We start from the raw sequence: 15,504 nt of genomic DNA on the forward strand, positions 1-15,504 counted from the left end.
AATAACAAGGCAGCAGGAGATGATGGTATCCCAGCTGAACTGTTTAAAATCTTGCAAGAGGATGCTGTCAAGGTGATGCATGCCATATGCCAGCAAATTTGGAAAACACAAGAATGGCCAACAGATTGGAAAAGATCAACTTATATCCCCACACCAAAAAAGGGAAGCACCAAAGAATGTTCAAACTATCGAACAATGGCACTTATTTCACATGCCAGTAAGATAATGCTCAAGATCTTGCAAGGTAGACTCCAGCAATTCATGGAACGAGAATTGCCAGATGTACAAGCTGGGTTTCGAAAAGGCAGAGAAACTAGAGACCAAATTGCCAATATCCGCTGGATAATGGAGAAAGCCAGGGAGTTTCAGAAAAACATCTATTTCTGTTTTATTGACTATTCTAAAGCCTTTGACTGTGTGGATCATCACAAATTGTGGCAAGTTCTTGGTGGGATGGGGATACCAAATCATCTTGTCTGCCTTCTGAGGAATCTGTATAACGACCAAGTAGCAACGGTAAGAACAGACCACGGAACAACGGACTGGTTTAAGATTGGGAAAGGAGTACGGCAGGGTTGTCTACTCTCACCCTACCTATTCAACCTGTATGCAGTACACATCATGTGACGTGCCGGGCTTGATGAAGCCAAGGCTGGAGTTAAAATCGCTGGAAGAAACATTAGCAATCTCCGATATGCAGATGATACCACTTCGATGGCTGAAAGCGAGGAGGAGCTGAGGAACCTCATGACGAAGGTGAAAGAAGAACGTGCAAAAGCTGGGTTGCAGTTAAACCTCAAAAAAACCAAGATTATGGCAACCAGCTTGATTGATAACTGACAAATAGAGAGAAAACATGGGGGCAGTGACAGACTTTGTCTTTCTAGGCGCAAAGATTACTGCAGATGCTGACTGCAGCCAGGAAATCAGAAGACGTTTACTTCTTGGGAGGAGAGCAATGACAAATCCTGATAAAATAGTGAAGAGCAGAGACATCACACTGACAACAAAGGTCTGCATAGTTCAAGCAATGGTATTCCCCGTAGTAACCTATGGCTGCAAGAGCTGGACCATAAGGAAGGCTGAGTGAAGGAAGATAGATGCTTTTGAACTGTGGTGCTGGAGGAAAATTCTGAGAGTTCCTTGGACTGCAAGAAGATCAAACCAGTCCATACTCCAGGAAATAAAGCCAGGCTTCTCACTTGCGGGAATGATATTAAAGGCAAAACTGAAGTACTTTGGCCACATAATGAGAAGACAGGATACCCTGGAGAAGATGTTGATGCTAGGGAAAGTGGAAGGCAAAAGGAAGAGGGGCCGACCAAGGGCAAGATGGATGGATGATATTCTGGAGGTGACGGACTCAACCTTGGGGGAGCTGGGGGTGGCAATGGCCGACAGGAAGCTCTGGCGTGGGCTGGTCCATGAAGTCACGAAGAGTCGGAAGCGACTGAACGAATAAACAACAACAAAAATAATAGAAAGGACCCACCCACAACTATCCTGTTATTTTTATATGCGAAGGGTTTTCCTGGGATAATGGTATATGAAGAACTGTAGAATTGTCCTACGCTCCGATAGGCACCTTCCTGGTACCCTGAAGTGGTGTGTGCTAGGGAAGGGGAACCTGGCATAATCTGGCCCATGGAGGCTTGGGCTCCCTCTACAGGACCTGCCCATTCCCTTCCCCATTCTATGCCCCTCCCCAAGTCCCTGCCCTCTGGCCTGGAGGCCACCGAGGTCTTGGGGAGAAAGCAGGGAGAGGAATCCATCCCCCCCTTTTTTTTCAAAGTTGCTGAATCTTGTGAAGACAGGGCAAGCAGCGTGAAGGTGAACACAGGCCAGAGATGACCAGGGAATCCTCCTGGGGGAGCAGTGCTCTAAATGTTGCCCACTTGGCTGGCACTTGCAGGAGCTTCTGCTAGGGATGTACGAAAGTCACTTACCTTTTTGAAGGGTGACATTCGCGGTGGGGGGGAGGCGCTCCATCCCTCCCCCTGAAATTCTCTCTGGCCGGCTCTGCTCTGCAGTGACTCCGCCATGCTGCTGGCCGGGGCCGCCCATAGCTGGACATCCAGCCGCTGGGCAACCTGCACAGGGACGCAAATGGCGGCCGCTGTAGCCGCTGCCATTTGCGTCCCTGTATTTTGCCATGATAGGCTATGTAAATATTTACGTAGCCTATCACGGCAAAAAAATAAAAAGGGAACGCAAATGGCAGCCACTGTAGCCGCTGCCATTTGCGTTCCCTTTTTTTTTTTCCCGGCTACATAAATATTTACATAGCCTATCACGGCCTCCGCAGGGACGCAAATGGCATCCCTGCATTAGCTGTGATAGGCTACATAATTATTTACGTAGCCTATCATGGCTATACTGAAGAAGCGAATGGCGGCCACAGACGTGGCCGCCATTCACAAAGCAGCGCGAACGGCAGCAGGTAAGTGCTCCGCTTCGCACGGCTTTCGCGGGGTGGGGGGGCGGGGGCTTCGTTCCGCCACGGATTTCGGGGCCCCGAATGCACTGGCATTCGGCCTCACTGAGATCCGTGGAGGAATTCTCTGCCATCCCTAGCTTCTGCAAATGCCGGAGTGTGGTTTGCTCTGGCTTCTTGTTCCCCCATGCAGAATGAATGAGAAGCAGGAGTGAAGCCAGCTGACCATTCGCCTGACACTTTCAGGAGCTCCTGGAAGCACCAGTCAAGTCCCTTTCCTTTGCTTGTTGCCCCAATTGCGACAGATGATGAAGGAGGTGTGTGGCTTTGCCAATGCTTGGAAGAGCCGCTCTGTTGGACAGTTCACTAGAGTGTAAAAGGCCTCCATAAATATCTAGCTAAGCAATACTAGATACAAAGACATACTTTGCTTCCAGCATCAGCACTGGTAAAAGCATCATTCTAGTTTCAATTCCCATCAAAATATTATATTAGGAAACATAAGCAAATGCTGCTGTATCTACTTTTGGTTTCATCACAGGATTGAGATCCGAGCACTACATGAGGAGTGTATCCTTTCGTGCTTTCCCACTACATAACCTCTAGGTGGCATTGTGATATAGTGGAATGACACAACTACAGAAGAGGAAATTGCACTTACTTTCACTTTCATAATTAATTTCTTTCACTTTCACAATTAAATGCTGCATTTTCCCTGCTCTAAGAAAACTCTCAGGAAGTGCTGGTTAGACATAGAAGTGAAACTGGAAATGTCCTCTAAAGAATCCATAAACAACTGTGAGTAGGGAATGATGGGCACACAGAAAATGTCTTGTGTAGAAAACCCCCTAGTGTCCACTAAGATAGTAAACCTGTTTCTTGACTGTACCACTTCAGATTCCACTTGTGGGCTCCATAATGGAATGTTCCTCCATACAAACCCAAAACAAACGCATACATTAGTAGCTTTACACAAAACTAGATGTTACGTATTAGGGTTGTAGTTTAAACTGTTCACTGACATGCTAGTTTTCTATACGTAAGAATACTGGGGGGAAAAGCATTCTATTGTGACCCCCCCACCTGCTGTCTGAAGTAGTACAGCCCAGGCAGAGGACACCGCCTTGGTGGAAACTACTGAAACTAGTATTGGAAACCAAGTTCTATGAGGTGGGTTTATTTAGCCTGGGAAAGAGAAGATTAAAAGAAGCCATAATGGTATTCTTAAAATATCTTGATGCGCTATCATACAGAAGATGGAGTAGACTTGTTCTCTGTTGCTCCAAAGGTCAGGACTAGAACCAATGGGTGAAAATGGCAGGGGAGTAGATTTTGGCTAAACACTAGCAGAAACTTCCCAGTGAAACAGACAGCCTCGGGAGGTAGTGGGCTCTCCTTTGTTAGAGAATATAAGCAGAGACCGGGTAACCATCTGCCAGGGATACTGAAGTTGCATCTTGCATTGCAGATCCTGAATTGAGCAGGGGGTTGGATTAGATGACCTCTCAGATCATTTCCAGCACTCTGTTTCTGGCCTATTGTTTATTTACTCAGTAGACCAAACTAAAACACTGGGTTTCCATTAGAGGGAGCAACAGCCCACCACTGTGGTTCCTGAGTACTGAGTACATTTTCAAGGAGTCACTAAGGAATTCATACATTTTGTCCCCCTGGGATTTACATAGATTGGCAGCTGTAGAGAAAGGTCAACAAAGGTAAATGTACATTTCTGAAGATGAAGTAGTTCTGAGAAATTCTAGGTTGCTCCAATTACTACCACTTTGAGCTAGATATAATGGCAGTCTGCCATTTGCTTCAAAGATTCTGACAGCGCAATGTGACTTGAAAAATGGAACAAGCCTTCAGTTTTGTATACACTAGGGATTCAACTGACAGTCACCTGGGAAGTCTGTGGATTTACCTTTGAATAAAAGCCACTGAAGTAAAACATCTCCATTTCCATTCATCAATAATTACACTGGTGGTGTAAATTAATCACCAAATGTGTTTAAGTCTCTGAGGAGGGAGAAAAAAACAAGACGCTAAAACAGAGGCAATCAAGCGGAGTTTTCCTTCTCAGCTAGTGAATTTGATGAGCTCTCCTCCCCACCTACCTTTATCACAGAGAGAGAGAGAGAGAGAGACAGATAGGCTGGAGGCTCCGATGTCAGTGGGAAAGTGAACCCAGTCTGGGTTCAGTCAGAACCGCTCAGAACTCTAAAGGAGCTATCCAAGATGCAGGATCCAAGTTCTGACTGGTTCTGACTGAAACCCAGAGCGGATTCAATACCCCACTGACATTGGAGCCACCAGCCTCCACTGCACCCACACACACAGGGATGGATTGGGGGAGGGACAAGGGCCTATTCAAGTGAAAATACCTTTGCCAAGACTTTTCTTTAAAAATAATTTTTAAAGGAATAATTTTAATTTTGTTGGAATGAAGCAAAATACCATCTTACCGCAACTCTCTGCCATGAGGCCTGGCAGCAGTACCCACAGATTGGCTCCTTTGATGCTGCAAGCAGAGAACAGGTAATCACAACTGTGCAGATGAGACTCTGCCTCAACATAGAAGTAAGTTTCCTGGCTTCTGGAAGCATGGATGATATTGTGGTTTCTTGGAATGTGGCTTTGGAGGGACCTGTTTTTAAAAAATCCTCATTTCCTTTCCCTTGAGATTTTGTTTCTCGGGTATGAATGTGGATCACACACATACACACTCCTCTTTTGTTTCATACCTAGTTGCCCAATGTATTTATTTAGCCTTTAAAAAATATGATGCCATGTTATTTTACCAAGTTCAAGGCGGCTTCCAACATTAAAAGGTCACACCGTAAAAGCAATTAAAATGACAAGACAGCTAAACACACCCAATATATAGCTATGCTCACCCCACGTCTCGGAACAGAAAGATGTTCTAGGGCCGCCATGGATTCCTTTGCAAAAAGATCACTGGAGGCTTATGGGTGTTTGTTAGTATTTGAATTTGCTTACAAATATACAGGCTGAGCAATAGTGGAGGCACAGTTTAAAGACAGCCCAAGTCCACCCTTTCACATCAGGCCTCCAACGAGAGGCAGCCAGCATCCACGAAACTCTGTGAGCTCGCAGGACTCAAACTCAGGTCTCTTTTTCCTCCTTCATCTGTGTCTGTCTTGAACACTGCATCCTGTCCCCTTTGTTTCCTTCATAGACGCCTCTATGACATCATTCTTACTGTGGGGGGAGACCTGCTTTGGTCCCTTTTGGAAGACTTAAAGAAGATCCTCTGACACAGAGATCCAGCCCTCAAGGACTCCCCAGATGGCCATGCCCCCTTCTCTAGCCCTTTCACCTGACCACCAATTTCCCAGCATTTATGTATGTGTGTGTCTCCCCCCCCCCCCGCCATTCTAAAAGTCTTCCTGCCTCTCCTAAAGTTTCGTAACTGGCAGGAAGACTTTTACGCCACAATATGCTGGCATATTTGGCTTTCCTGATCCCACCCCTTTTACTTTTGGCCCTGCCCTTTTGGCCTGCAGCCCCAGCCACCATGGGAATGTGGCCTCCGAGAGCTTCCACAACATTGAACTAGGCCTCTGGGATGAGAGGTTCAATATCTGTGCTCTAACACAACCTTCCCCAACCTAGTGCCATCCAGATGTTTTGGATTACAGCTCCCATCATAGCTATGTTGGCTGTGGATGATGGGTATTGAAGTCCAATACATCTGGAGGATGCCAGGTTGGGAAAGTCTGCTCTAACAGTAGGGATGTATGAAAGTCACTTACCTTTCGCGGATTATGTTGATGGTGGGGGGGGAGGTGTTCTGTCCCTCCCCCCGGAATCCTCGACGGGGGGGGAGGTGCTCTGTTCCTCCCCCCGGAATCCTCCGCGGCCAGCTGTGCTCCGCGGCAGCTCTGCGGAGCAGCTGGCCAGGCCCAGCCAGGCCAGAGCCGTCCGCAGCCGGATTTCCGGATTTCAGGGAGGGGGGAAACAACCGCATACGCAAATGGTGCCGGCTATGGCCGCCGCCATTTGCGTTCCTTATTTTTGCCATCTTAATCTACGTAAATATTTACGTAGACTAAGATGGCGAAAATAAGGGGAACGCAAATAGCATAGCGGATGCTATTTGCGTTCCCCTTATTTTCGCCGTCTTAGTCTACGTAAATATTTACGTAGACTAAGACGGCCCAAGGAACGCAAATGGCGGTGGCCGTAGCCGCCGCCATTTGCGTACGTGGGTTTTTTTTATTTTTTACCCAGTCGTTTTAGGCTTACGTAAGTTTTTACGTAGCCTATCACGTCTGGGTAAAAAAACAAACAGACAACGCGTACGCAAATGGCGGTGGCTGTAGCTGCCGCCATTTGCATACGCCTTTTTTTTTTTTACCCAGACGTTTTAGGCTACGTAAAAACTTACATAGCCTATCACGTCTGGGTAAAAAAAACAACCAAAAAACTGCAAATGGCAGCAGCGGCAGCCGGTTGGAAGACCAGCCGCCTCCAAAGCCGCCGCTGGGGCCGCCGCCGCCCGGAAGATCTGTCCCAGGTAAGTCTCATCCCGGGGGGGATCTGCGGGGGGGCGGGGGGGTGGCAGGCCGTTCCGCCACAGATTTCAGGGGATCCGTGGCGGAATTCTCTGCCATCCCTATCCAATAGTTCCCATGGGAACACATCCTTTGTAGTTTCCCTAACAAAAGAGGTACTTGCCCACATTGCCAGGACCATTATGGGAGTCTTCAGGGGTGGCAAACATCATGCTTGCCAGATCTACTTTGTTTTTTACTTGACCCTCAAGATCCACTAATGAAGGCCAAGAACAGGGTGCCTCTGAGCCTAGGAATTTGTTTCTAGTAACAGAACTGAACTGAGCTAATAGTCTTTTCACACAAAAGTCCACTCCTGGTTACCTCAAGGTTTTTGGATTTTGGTTGTTGTTGTTGTTGTTGTTTTTTCCATTTCGGCAACCTAATTTAGGTGGGAAAATACATACTGTTGTTAAAGAGGCTGAAACCATTCCTGATCTGTAAATCACCCAGAGATCTACCAGTAGATCCTAATCTACCTTCTGCCCATCCCTGCCTTGGCAAGAGTGAGGGAGCTGTACTAGCCCATAAAATGTAGTGAGTTATTTTAGGAGCATAGGAAACTGCCTTACAATGCTGGCTCCAGGTTTCTGAGGGTTCGTGAGCCAGACACGTTAAGCAGTGGGAGGAGAAATGAGTATGACTGATCAGGGTTTAGGGTTCTAGAGGAGCCTGAACTACTCACTTTACTTTTCACATTATTATCAGCCACTTTTCACACTAGGTAAACAATACAACTTTTGCATGGCTTCAATTTGGAACTGCAGCAGTGTTCTTTTGGAACAGCATATTTTTGTGGAACTGCACATTTTGTGTATGACTGCACATTTTAAAAAGCCCTGATAGCATCAGAGAACAGGGCAATCTATTTCTTGTAGATCTGGTGATGGAGCATTGACAAGGCTTGGGCACCATGTCTACCAAGATAGGTAGACCTGGTCTCTGAGAAATTTGTTGTTGTTGTTCAGTCGTTTAGTCGTGTCCGACTCTTCGTGACCCCATGGACCATAGCACGCCAGGCCTTCCTGTCCTGCGCTCTCTCCCGGAGTGTGCTCAAGTTCATATTCATTGCATCGGTGATGCTATCTAGCCATCTCATCCTCTGCCATCACCTTCTCCTTTTGCCTTCAGTCTTTCCCAGCATCAGGGTCTTTTCCAGAGAGTTTTCTCTTCGCATTAGGTGGCCAAAATATTTGAGCTTCAGCTTCAGGATCTGTCCTTCCAATGAGCACTCAGGGTTGATTTCCTTTAGGATGGACTGATTTGACCTCCTTGCAGTCCAGGGGACTCGTAAGAGTCTTCTCCAGCACCACAGTTCGAACGCATCAATTTTTCGGCGCTCAGCCTTCCTTATAGTCCAGCTCTCACAGCCATACATTACTACTGGGAAAACCATAGCTTTGATTAGACGGACCTTTGTCGGCAAGGTGATGTCTCTGCTTCTTACTATGCTGTCTAGGTTTGCCATAGCTTTCCCCCCAAGGAGCAAGTGTCTTTTAATTTCATGGCTACAGTCAGCATCTGCAGTGATCTTGGAGCCCAAGAAAATAAAATCTGTCACTGCTTCCATTTCTTCCCCTTCTATATTCCAGGAAGTGATGGGGCCAGATGCCACGATCTTTGTTTTTTTAATGTTGAGTTTCAAACCAGCTTTTGCACTCTCCTCTTTCACCCTCAACAAGAGGCTCTTTAGATCCTCTTCGCTTTCTGCCATTAGGGTGGTATCATCTGCATATCGGAGGTTGTTGATAATTCTCCCGGCAATCTTAATTCCAACCTGTGATTCATCCAACCGGGCGTTTCTCATGATGTACTCTGCATATAAGTTAAATAAGCAGGGTGACAATATGCAGCCTTGTTGTACTCCTTTCCCAATTTTGAACCACTCAGTTGTTCCATGTCTGGTTCTTACAGTTGCTTCTTGACCCTCGTACAGGTTCCTCAGGAGACAGGTAAGGTGGTCTGGTACTCCCATCACTTTAAGAATTTGCCACAGTTTGTTGTGATCCACACAATCAAAGGCTTTAGTGTAGTCAATGAAGCAGAAATAGACGTTTTTCTGGAATTCTCTTGCTTTCTCCATGATCCAGCGAATGTTGGCGATTTGATCTCTAGTTCCTCTGCCTCTTCGAAACCCAGCTTGTACTTCCGGTAGTTCTCGGTTCGCATGCTGCTGAAGCCTAGCTTGTAGGATTTTGAGCATCACCTTGCTGGCATGTGAAATGAGCGCAATTGTGCGGTAGTTTGAACACTCTTTGGCATTGCCCTTCTTTGGAATTGGAATGTAAACTGACCTTTTCCAGTCTTGTGGCCACTGTTGAGTGTTCCAGGTTTGTTGGCATATTGAGTGCAGCACTTTAACAGCGTCATCTTTTAGGATTTTAAATAGCTCTGCTGGAATGCTGTCATCTCCGCTAGCTTTGTTGTTACTAATGCTTCCTAAGGCCCACTTGACTTCACTCTCGAGGATGTCCGGCTCAAGTTCAGTGACCGCACTATCATGGCTATCAGGGACATTCAGATCTTTCCTGTATAGTTCTTCTGTGTATTCTTGCCACCTCTTCTTAATCTCATCTGCTTCTGTTAGGTCCCTGCCTTCTTTGTCCTTTATCATGCCCGTCTTTGCACAAAACGTTGCCTTGAGATCTCCCATTTTCTTGAAGAGATCTCTAGTCTTTCCCATTCTGTTGTTTTCCTTGATTTCTTTGCATTGTTCATTTAATAAGGCCTTCTTGTCTCTCCTTGCTATTCTCTGGAACTCTGCATTCAGTTGGATATATCTTCCCCTTTCTCCCTTGCTTTTCACTTCCCTTCTTTCTTCAGCTACTTGTAAAGCCTCATCAGACAGCCACTTGGCTTTCTTGCATTTCTTTTTCTTTGGGATGGATTGAGTTGCTGCCTCCTGAACAATGTTACGGACCTCCGTCCATAGTTCCTCAGGCACTCTGTCTATCAGGTCTAATCCCTGAAATCTATTCCTCACCTCCACTGTATATTCATAAGGGATATGATTGAGGTCATACCTGAATGGTTTAGTGGTTTTCCCTACGTTCTTCAATTTAAGCTGAAATTTTGCAACAAGCAGCTCATGATCTGAGCCACAGTCAGCTCCAGGTCTTGTTTTGACTGACTGTATAGAGCTTCTCCATCTTTGGCTGCAAAGGACATAATCAATCTGATTTCGATATTGACCATCTGGTGATGTCCATGTGTAGAGTCGCCTCTTGTGCTGTTAGAAAAGAGTGTTTGCTATGATCAGCGTGTTCTCTTGGCAAAACTCTATTAGCTTTTGTCCTGCTTCATTTTGTACACCCAGGCCATGCCTGCCTGTTATCCCGGTGATTTCTTGATTCCTGCTTTAGCATTCCAATCCCCTATGATGAAGAGGACATCTTTTTTTGGTGTTAGTTCTAGAAGGTGTTGTAGGTCTTCATAGAACCCATCAACCTCAGCTTCTTCGGCATCAGTGGTTGGGGCATAGACTTTATTACTGTGATGTTGAATGGTTTGCCTTGGATTCGTACTGAGATCATTCTGTCGTTTTTAAGATTGTACCCCAGTACTGCTTTTCCCACCCTTGTTTTGACTATGAGTGCTACTCCATTTCTTCTAAGGGATTCTTGCCCACAGTAGTAGATATGATGGTCACCTGAATTAAATTCGCCCATGCCTGTCCATTTTAGTTCGCTGATTCCAAGATGTCGATGTTCAATCTTGCCATCTCATGTTTGACCACCTCCAGCTTACCTTGATTCATTGATCTGACATTCCAGGTTCCTAAACAATATTGTTCTTTACAGCATCGGATTTTCTTTTCACCACCAGACACATCCACAGCTGAGTGTCCTTTCGGCTTTGGCCCAGCCATTTCACTCTTTCTGGCGCTACTTGGAAATTCCCTCTGCTCTTCCCCAGTAGTATATTGGACACCTTCCGACCTGAGGGTCTCATCTTCTGGCATCATATCTTTTAGCCTTGTGATACGTTCCATAGGGTTTTCTTGGCAAGAATACTGGAGTGGGTTGCCATTTCCTTCTCCAGTGGACCACATTTTGTCAGAACTCTCTGCCATGACCTGTCCGTCTTGGGTGGCGCTGCACGGCATAGCTTATGGCTTCACTGAGTTACGCAAGCCCCTTCGCCACAACAAGGCAGTGATCCATGAAGGGGGAGAAATTTGTATACCAGATCTATCCCTCTGTTGTTTCTCAGTGGGTAGACCTGGTGTCTGAAAAATGTCCACCCACAGCTGAAACCCTCAATTCTTTCCCGGTCTCCTTTGACTCGTGTAATGGCCCTTGGGGTGAAGGGCATGGTTAATATTAGGGCTGTGCACCGCCTCGTTATGAAGCCTGAATAATGAGGTGAAGTGGGCTTATTTGGAGCAAAATCCTCATGATATGAGGTGGGTCAGAGCGGTACCAAGGTGCCCTGGAGCAAAGCCCCCCTGCCACTAAGCGCCTCCTCTGCCTTATATATTCAGAGCTCTACTTAATGCCTGAGCAGTCCAGACAGGCTGTCTCCAAAATGTATCAACTTCTGAATGTTCAGGTGGAGAAGCATGAGGAGGAGGAGGAGGGAGGGCCTCTTCTATTTCCTTCTACCTCCAACTCATTTGTTATTTGTATTTGATTAGATTTATCTCTCTTTTCCATATGTTTTCAAACTAACATAGCTTTTCCTCACTTGTTGCTGCTACACTCTCCCCTCCCCCGCCATTCCTATGTTTATCTCAATTTTGGACTCCGGAAAAGGCTGCGATGTTGTTTAAGGTCAACCCTCACTTCTGCTTTTTCCATTCTATTTCCTTGTCATTTTTGTCTGTCAACTCTTTTAGATTTTTAAAAACTCAGTCTTATTTCAATTTTTAAAAGCAAACATTGACCTCTGAGCATGTTCCTCCCCCCCCCCCGCTTTAAGTCATATTCAAGCAGTTACTTTTACTTTCTAAATTCTTAAAGAAAGGCATATTATAGCAGCCTATGTGTGTGGTGTTTGTTCCCATGCTGAAGTGAACCATCTGTGTCTTCTCTGTGTCGATCCTCCCAAAACAGAAGTTAAAGGTTTTATTATTATATATTATATTAGTATATTGCTCTTGGCTCTTATCTAATCACCTGCACTGTCATCCTATATTTCTTGAAGTTACCCTGCCTTCCATAAAAGAACAGGAAGGATTGCACTCACTCTGATGTGGCTTCAGACAGATATCATCATTTAGCCATGTCTCATTGGTAATGTGATTGTGTCATACAGCCAAATCAGAGGGAGGACAATGCTTCCTTCCCTCACATTGTTATCTTGTGAGTAAAAGAGAGAGAAAGACAGAGAAAAAGAGAGAATGGTGTCATTTGCAGTAAAAGGAGAGCTCCAGAAATGGAGTGGAGCCTAGATCACCCTTAAAACCAGTTGGTGGAGATTCAGGGAGGGGTGGAATGGAAGGGGGAACCTCCAAGGGTAAATCCTACACTTTCTAAGGGGCCAATCTGGTCCTCTTCCCCCCCCCCCCGTCAGCTGTCAAACTAGTGTTTATGCAGTCCCATCTTGTCAATTACCTTGTATGTTCCCTAGTACACTTTTCTCCCTTTGACAGCTGAAATATACAAGGCAATAGACACGGCAAGACTACATACAGTTTGACGGCCACAATTGGCACCTCAGAAATTGAAGAAAACTCACCCCTCCCCCTAAAAAAATTACAAAGACATTTGCACACTTTCCTGTGGCTGAAAAAATAAAGAAAATTTCTGCCCTATTTGGTGCAAATGTCAGGGCACATTTTTTTTTTAAAGCATTGCCGAATGAGAGACAGACCCTCCAAAGTGCTACTTGGGCCCTGGTGGGGTGGGCTGTCACTGCAGCACGTGCAAGATCACTTGGAAAGAGCAGCAGGGGTTTCTGCCACTCTTGCCAAGTGGCTCGCTTGCCGATGCTCGCAACCCAGAATGGGTTGGCAGTGCCAGGTTCAGATGACACGCCAACCCATCATGAGTACAAAACTCCCTAAAATCAGCCATTGGTATTTAGGGTGGTTTGTACCCACACACGAGCCACCCTGTGGGAATTGGTCTGAGTTCGCATGACATGACAACCATCCTGGTAGATGCTTTCTGACCACTCTCAGATTTGCCATTCCTAGGCAAGGTGTCTCAGCAATGAGTGGTGCACAGGTCACCAGAAGGACAAGGTATAAATTCCTCTATAAATAAATGTATGTACAGTACGTGCTTTAATTATTCCTGATGAGATACTTCTGCAGTTGTGTGTGTTGCCTGCTAACCCCTTTAAAGGTCTGAAGTTCTATGCATAAACTGAAGGACATGTAGAACGTGGGGAGCACAAAATTTCAGTTCCCTGTCTTTTCTGTCTAAACCATAGGGAACAGGCTTCCATGCCATCACTCTTTCTCTTGGAGGGGCCACACAGAGAACTGGCAATGCCAGTCTATTCACTGTTGCCATGACTTCACTGCATGGGCAATAATTGTAGACAATGGACTGAGCAACATAAGAATCAGAACTCTTCACACACAACAGCAGTCAAGAGAAATAGTCCAAAAATTATATTGATGGGGCCAGAGATCTCATCTGCAGATTTTGTGTTACTGTAAAATTGCAGTCTTATAATTTAAGCTGATTTTAGTATCCAACATTGCATTTCTATAATGCCCATAGAGTATACTGGTGTGAATAACATTACAGTGTGGCTCATGACCATAAGAAAAGGAATAGTAGCTGCCTAATACATTATTTTTTTGCTAATTCACATTAATAATCCAGATATTGACATTAGGGTCAGATCTACATTGTGTGTGCTACAGCACTGAAGTCAGTAGACTGCTGAGTTAAATGCCATCGCATTAAAACGTGATTATTCACACTCAGCCTGTTTCCCCGTTCCAGTACTTCACTGAATGTACAAGCACGGTTCACGCTCAAGCGCTGTGCTCTTTTCCTGCTCTTAAAGAAGGCGGCTTTCATTGGAGGAGCAGTAACTTTTCCTGTTTCTGCCAATTCCCTGCCCACCGTCCCTCTCTTCCTCTATCTCTGTGTGTGTGTAGGGAAGGTGCAAGCATCCGACCGGGGCTCGAAGCCTGGCGAAAAGTTGCCACTACGCCCCCCCCAACACCAGTTCCCTCAGCAAGGAGAAGGGAAGAAGGCAGTGCCTCTCGTCCTCCCCCCATCATTGCTACAGTGGCAGTGGTGCGGGAGAGGCTGGTGTTTTCCAAAAGTTTTTCTGGCCTTACTGAAAATGACCACCTTGTCCCCCCCCCACCTGCTGGAGGCCAGGGTGAGTGGCTGGGGGGGTGTCTGTTGAGGCTCTTTTCCCTGAGCCAGCCCTTGACAGCTAGCGGCGGCAGCGCAGCACTCTCTCCCTGGCCTACTCTAGAGAAGGCCAGAGCACGAGGAGGGGGGGTGCCTGCTGAGGCACTTTTCCCCACACCAGCCCTTGGCAGCCGGGAGGAGGAAGAGGGGCGGCTGTAGCAGTACCCCAATGCTTGGATTTTTTTGGGGGGCTGCTTGCGACTTCAAAGCTTTGAAGATTGCCCTGTTTTTGTCTGCCACAGAGGGAAATCCCATTGAAAGCAAATTGCCTTATTATTTGGAGGTGACAGACACTGCTTTCCCACCCAGGCAGTAGTGCCTAAAGCAACTGCTTTAAAAAAAAATCTTAAAAGATGCCAAGCTCTGCCAGATGAATTGCATGAATGGCACAATCCTATGCATGTTTAGACAGAAAAAAAGTCCTACAACTCCCAGCATTCCCCAGCCAGCCATGCTGGTTGTAGGACTTTTTTTCTGTCTAAATATGCATAGGATTGTGCCCTAAGTAGCCAGTGAAATCATAACATTGAAGGCTTTCTCCTGCTTGGCTGAAAAAGAAGACTCCCCCATCCACCCAGGGACCCAATCTGTTGGGAGGTACTGGGTAAAACAAGGGTACATAAAATCAAAAAAGGGATCCTCATAATTTCATATGATTTTTAAAGGGGAGACCCACAAAACCAGTACCCAGTCACAGACCACATCTGCCTCCATGGACTGAAGTTGAAAAATATGGATCTTCCACCAGCCTAAAATCCTGCATTTATAATGGGGTTTTCTTTGTTGGCAGGTCATTTAAAATGGGGCTTCGTTGGCAGGTCACTGCCCCCATGCCCTTAGTAAGACAATAAGCCAGAGTATAGGTTAAACATGGTTTGAGTGTGGGTTGTTGTTGAACCATGGGTTGTTGAATCATGGATTTTTGTGTTGTGTGAACCCAGCTGTGCTAACAAACCATGGTTTGTTAACCACCATGAAGAGAACCAATGGTTTGTTGTTGGGTTGTGACCTATGGGTTTAAAATGATTTTAGATATATCTTTGCATGTGTGTCTCTCTCTGCATGCTCTCTGTTTATATGATTGTATATAAATTATTTTTATAATGTATTTTTAAGGTTTTAATCTTTGTAAATGGCCCAGAGAGCTTCAGGTATTGGGTGGTATAGAAAT

The sequence above is a fragment of the Heloderma suspectum genome, chromosome 2 (genome assembly GCF_057233095.1).
Source record: "Heloderma suspectum isolate Gila_16-S chromosome 2, 16-S_ref, whole genome shotgun sequence".
NCBI lineage: Eukaryota > Metazoa > Chordata > Lepidosauria > Squamata > Helodermatidae > Heloderma > Heloderma suspectum.